We start from the raw sequence: 6,583 nt of genomic DNA, 5'->3' as shown, positions 1-6,583 counted from the left end.
GGCAGAAGCACCTTCTCCTTTGTGAGCTCCTCACACCCACGGTGTCACAGAAGCAGGATCCCTGCAGATGGCCTCTTGACTTGGAAAACCACATATCCACACTGCTACCTTCTATCCTATTTTAATTTGGTTCAGTAGTTCCCGGTGACACTCTAATCTGGTTCAGGCCCTCCATTGACATCTGTTTGGTCCAGAACTCCCCTAAACTGGGAAGTAGGCCCTCCATCCCTTCTCTCTCCCACCAGCCCCAAGGCCTTCCTCTCCATCTTTTTTCACAAGGCCCCAGCTGCCCTTGGAAGACTTGCTTTTCCTCCAAGTCTGCCTTCAGAACATTCTTGGATTGGGGCTCAAAATAAGTGCTTTGAACATAGAACTCAAAAGTTGGGAGGATGGAGAGACCAGATATCTAGTCTAACCCTTTCACATCCCAGAGACTGAAACTGAGGTCTCAAAAGAAGGGACTGCCCAAGGCAACCCAGACAATATGGAACTAAGCTGGGATTCCAAAATGTGTTGTCCCTAGTTGGAAAAAAATGTAGGGGATGAAAGGAGGCAATGCCATGTGATTTGTATCCTCTCGAAAAGGCTAAATGCAACCCTATTGGAGATGAAATGTTTCTAGAGGAAGCAAAAAAAAAAAAAACAACCAAAACCCAAGGATGTCTCCTCCCAGCTTCCCTCCCCAGCCCTGTAAGAGCCAGGAACTCTTGGAACCTGAAGAGAGATCGGGGTTATTCTGTAGACTCTGTGTCCCCAACTCCAACGGCCCACCAAAGGCCCCTCTCTAGTTTCAGCCTTAACCCAGCCCATTCCTGCATGCTTTCAGTTTGACTGCCTGCCAGTTTACAGGTAAGGAAATGGAAATGTTCAGAAGCCAAGGGACTGTCCCAAGGTCCCAAAGCTAGGAAGCTGAAAAGCCAAGATTCAACCCAACAAGGCTCATTACCTTTCTGCTGTTGATTCCCAAGAAGGAGCACGATTTAGAAAACAGTTCCCAAACTAAATACCGCATTAGTGCTGAAGGCCACAGCCCCTGGAGAGGCCCCACTCCAAAAGGTTTATTTGAAAATTTAAAAATCGATTTTATATGCAGACAAACACCCCCAATTATAGAGCCCATTCAGGTTTTACACAAGCCAGATTTGGGGGCCCATATCCCAAACAATCAGTACATCCCATCCCAGGTGTTCTTTGAGAGACTGGTTTTGAGTCCTCAGCCACTTGTGGTCATGGTTTATTTGGGGTATGCGAAAACAGAATCAGGTTTAATATAAAATTCACAGCAGGCTGCCTGCTGAAGCCCGGGTTAAGATTTGATGGATAAAAGGAACTGAGAGGGAGCATACTGGTTACTGGAACCCTGCCTGTAAACTTAACTGCGCTTTTATAAAAATTCAAGGGGGAAAACATACATGTGTTTCCCGGTCACTGGATGTGTGTGTGTTTAAAAGCTACTCTCAAGATTTCACAGAACCCAAGAATCAGAGACTCCCAACTGAAAGGGATGGGGGGCATCCTGAAGCCTGGATGCCCTTGACAATATCAGCAAGCCATTACCCAGCCTAGGCTTGCCAACCTCCCCTCTGTCCAATGCCATTTTTGTCTAGGGGCCTGATGTAAAAGGAGACCCGGTGACTGTCAGAAAGAGCACAAGCCTGGGCACCCAGAGCTTTAGTCCAGGTCAGTGCTCTCCTGTGTAACCTTGGACAACTTCCCTGGGACTCTGTTATTACCTCGATGGTAAATGAGGTAAATGGCCTCGAAGGTCTCTCTCACTTCAGAGAATCCACAGTTCGAGGGTCTGATGTAAAGTCTCAGCTCTGCCACTTACTTGGGTAAGTTCCCCTCCCCGGGAGTTGTGAAACCAGCTGGTTGGCCCAGGTGAACGCTAACGTCCCTTTTCACTTGAGATCCTACAAGGGAACTATTTGGGATTCAGATAGGGAGCTGGAGTTCTGGGGTTCCACATAACTAGGAAATCAGGGCCTTCATTGAGCAAAAATACAGGTAACAGTGGACCAACCGACTTATTAAAGACCTGTGCCATGCACTGTTCTTGAGATTTGGGACCCAGTATAGTAAGTGAAAGTGTCCCTGCCCTGTCCATTAGCTTGTCCCACTGACTGACTGCCCTCAGGGAACATAGAGACAACCTTGATTTGAGCAAAGGTGGTGCCATAGTGCACAGAGCACTGGGCTTCGAATCAGGAAGACTCATCTTCCTCACTTCAAATCTGGCCTCCAACACTTCCTAGCTGTGTGACCCTAGGCAAGTCACTTCACCCTGTTTGCCTCAGTTTCCTTATCTGCAAAATAAGCTGGAGAAGGACATGTCAAATCACTCCAGCATCTCTGCCAAGAAAACCCCAAATGGGGTCATGGAGAGTCCAACATGACTGAACGACAACAAATGAAAGAAAACCTAGGTATAGATGAAAGGTAAGTGAGGGCTGATGATTCTTGTCACTGAAGGATTCCTTCTCTGTCAGCAAGCATGTATAAATTGCCTACTATGCACCAGCCCCTGTGCTATGCACTGGAGATACAAAAAATAAAAGGGTGACAAAAGACAGTTCCTGCCTTCAAGGAGCCCACCATCTAATGGAACCTCTCCACAAATCCCCTAGCAGTCCCTCACCAGAAACTCACAATACATCCACACAGAACCTGGAGAGTGGGGGATTTCAAGCACAATTATCTCCATTTTACAGGTGGAGAAACTGATATTCAAGGGGGTTTAAAGGTATCTTGCCCAAGGTCACACAACAATGCTTTGCTGCTCTGGGGTCTTGCCAAATTCAGTGACCACCCAGATCTCCCAACTGCAAATTCTATAAGGTTCCCACCTGCCCAGAGGGACCAACGGTTTTCTCCTCTGTTGCCACAGTCTTAGGGAATGGCACACAGTAGGCACTTAAACTCTTGCCATTTGACTGGTTGATTCTTGTAACATTCCCACCCTCATCTTACCACAGGCTAAACCATCACTACTGAGCGATGTAAGCATTGTCCACATGGCCCATCCTTAGTCTGTACCCAGTACCCAGCCAATCCCGTGCTCTTACTAAACGACCAATCTCACAAAAATTACCCAGCCTCCCCAAAGTGCAAAAGTAGAGATCGAGGGGGAAGCTGTGGACAGGATTCAGCTTGCTAAGTAAGGATGAACTTCCAAACCATGACAGCTGTCCCCAAAATAGAATCAGCTGCACCCCCTTGCAGCAGTAACAGGGATTCATGCTTCATGTAGGAGGGGAGCCCTTTCTACTCTGCAATGCTCTGAGTCTAGCTTACTCTCATTCCTCTACCAAGCTTTTAGAAAGGACTGAGATGATGGAGCCTCCAAGTCACTAAAATTCTGATAGCAAGAAAAATGGGAAGCTTCAGGGTTTGTTTTTTGAGGCCCAAGAACTGCATGTCTTCTTGAGGCAGCCCCAAAACGCTAAGCCCTTTCTTCCTGTTCTTCCATGACCTCCCGAGTGAAAACAGGAGAGTCAAACTGACCAATTGTTATCTGCTGATGAGCACAGCTGTCCTCTCATAAATCACTATTTTTAATGGGAAATCCACAGGGATTAATTTTAAAACTAGAGTAAAAACATTTTTAAAGCCCCTTTGAATCCGGAAGAAGTTTGAGAGATGGATGGATATCCCTCCAAAAAAAAACAAAAGCAAAGTTTACCCCCCAAAAGAACACAGCAATGAAAAGAGCACAAAACTGGGCCCTGGAGACTAGAGGGTCCCAGTCCCAGGACTGCCACTGACTAGTGACTTTGAACAAGTCATTTTCCCTCCTTTGTGAGATAAGGAAGGGATTTCTAAGCTGCCTTCCTACTCTGACACACGCTGGTGTTATCACTGGTGGGTGGTCCCCCAAGCCTAGAACTCTCTTCCTCCTGGCCTCCGGCCTCAGCTTCCCTCCCCTTCCCTGTGTGGATCCTCTCCAACTGCTCCCACCTACTGTTTGTACACAGCTGTGTTCATGGATGCTGTTCCTAGAAGGTAAGGGCTGGTTTTGCCTTTCCTTGTGTCTCCAAAGCTTAGGACTAGACTGAGCTCAAACACAGGCGCTTCATTGGCATTTGCTGACTTCACTTCTAAGGGCCCTCGAAGCTCTGACGTTTCATGCTCAGAGATTCCTTCCAGCTCTGACATTTTTCTGTCCTGAGATGCTTCCCTGCTGACATTTCCCCAGATCCCACATTCTATGTTAGTAATAAAAGCTGACCCTTGAAGGCTTATGATATGCTTTACAAACATCTTGTTTGATATTGTGACCCTTGCAACCGTCCTGGGAGGTAGGTGTTATTATCCCCATTTTCCAGATGGAGAAACTGAGGCTGAGACCCTGACTTGCCCAGGGTCAGACAAAGTAGGAAGTGTCTGAGGCAGGATTTGAACTCAGGGCTTCCTGACTCCAGGGGCAGCGCTCCGTTCACAGCCCCACCGGGCTGCCTATAATGTCCTTATCATTCCTGTGATTTCATTGGTTCTGTAACAGACTAGAACACAGATTATTTTGCCTGCCCTTCACAATGGCCGCCACCAGCCATGCTGCTGATGGCCTTGCGACGAAGTCCCCCAGTGCACTCCGATTTCCATCCTGGGCCCCCAATTTGGACTTTCTCCACCAGCCCCTTCTGGCACCAGGCTGCCGGGCTTCGAGAGGCTGGGACCAGTCAGAGGTTTTTTCTTCTTCCAACAACTTTGAGGCGGTGACCCCTGCTGGCCATTGGAGAGCATGGCGTCACCCTGGGCTGGGGCTCCTGAGGCCTGCAGGGTTCCCAAGCCTGGCCCCAGCAACCCAAACCAGGTGCCCCATTCCGTTGCAGGGGAGGGACCCTCTGAGCCGCACTGGGGTTACCGCCATGTAATTGGGACGTTAGCAAAATTAAAAGCCGCCCTTTCCATTTGCTCATCCGTCCAGAAAATTATTTTAAATCCTGTGCTCTCCTATTTTTAAAATGTCATATAATCGCACACAAATGTTACAAGAGAAAAACAACGCAAGGGGCCTATTAAAAGTCAGTCTTCCATAGAAGCCTCACATTTTCCAGAGGGAGGATCCCACAAAGGCAGGATGGTGACAAAGGCAGAGAAGGTCCTGATCCCAGCAGCAAAGCTTGCCACAGGCAGGGAGGCCCAGATCACCATACTGACTACCAGCCAGAGGAGGCCTCGGTGGGCATCGGCTCCAACAGCCCCCCTCATTTGGGAGGAGAAGGTGACTGCCCAAGGTCGCAAGGGCCTTGGAGAAGAGGCAAGCCCAGGTCTTCTGTCTCCAGCCAGATCCTGGGCTCTCCACAGGGTGTCACCTCACTGGGTTTCATCTTTGGAATAACAGGCTGCTAATAAAAGCAACAAGTGCCATTTCTCGAAGTCTGGCACATCACTTCATGTAGGCCATCTTGTTTCATCCTCACAATCCTGGGAGAAGCAGGTGCTATTATTGTCCCCAAACTGAGTCAAGCAGATACTATCCAGGATCACAAAGCAAGCTGGGAGGCAGGATTTGAACGTGGCTGATTCCTAGGTCACATAACAGGGCTTCTTTTGCTAGTCCACAGCAGAGCTGGCACCTCCCCAAGGAAGCCACCCTCAGGATTCGTGTTCCAAGCAGAGGCTGGAGCAGATGGCCTCTGAGGTCCTTCCACTGTCCCTCTTTAGCCCTCAGTTTCCCCATTTGGCCTCAATGGCTTCAAGGTCCCATCCAGCTGTATGGGATCTGGGATCCCATGAAATCCCACTGAAGGTAGCACTGTCTGCTGCTGTATGGCCCACTGGCCCACCTTGGAGCATAAGATAAGGAGTCACTCAGGGTGCCCCTGATTAATCTCAGTGCTGCTGCCCATCTCCATTTCAGGTACCCAGGGCAGTGGGACTTCCTTGGTCTGGCCCTGTGAAAAGCAGGCCTTTACTGAGTTACAATGGCCTGGCTTATTCAACAGCATCTTTCAGAAACATCACACACAGTCGTCAGCTGCCTACACTTAATAAAAGCTTCCTCTGGGCCAGTCCTCACCCTTAAGGGCTTTGCATGCTCCCGGATGGACAGGGGAATGGACTGTGTGCGCATGCGGATGCAGTCCAAGCTTTTGGTCAACATTATTACTTTCCCAGCATTCTACCGGCTGAAGTGCAGAGGGCCCCCTTGCCTCACAGTTGGTCACCAGGTCATGTTTTGGGACCCCAGTGATTCTCAAAGGAACAGAAGGTCGACTGCCACCAATGAAAAGGTGGAGGACTGGCCAAAGACAGAGACTGTGTGCCTCTCCCTCAGGGCAGGGCCCACTTGTTTGTGACCACAGCCCAAGCAACTTTTGCAGGTTCTATTAAAGTTACAAATGAGTGCGTTCCATGGATGGAGTTCCCTACTGAGAGTCTGTCAACAAACCTGTATTAAGTGCCTACTGCGCATCAGGCACTGGCTGAGGCTTAGGAGAGAGGAGCTTAAGAATCTAATGGAGGGGGTGGCTAGGTGGCACAGTGAGTAAACCACCGGCCTGGAGTCAGGAGGACCCGAGTTCGGTTCTGACCTCAAACATTTAACACAAAAAAAAAAAACTAGCCATGTAACCTTGGG

This window comes from Petaurus breviceps, unplaced genomic scaffold (assembly GCF_028583685.1).
Source record: "Petaurus breviceps papuanus isolate PSGF00001 unplaced genomic scaffold, PetGlider_PUasm1.0 208, whole genome shotgun sequence".
In the NCBI taxonomy this organism is placed as follows: domain Eukaryota; kingdom Metazoa; phylum Chordata; class Mammalia; order Diprotodontia; family Petauridae; genus Petaurus; species Petaurus breviceps.
Note: the sequence above shows the minus strand (reverse complement) of the source record.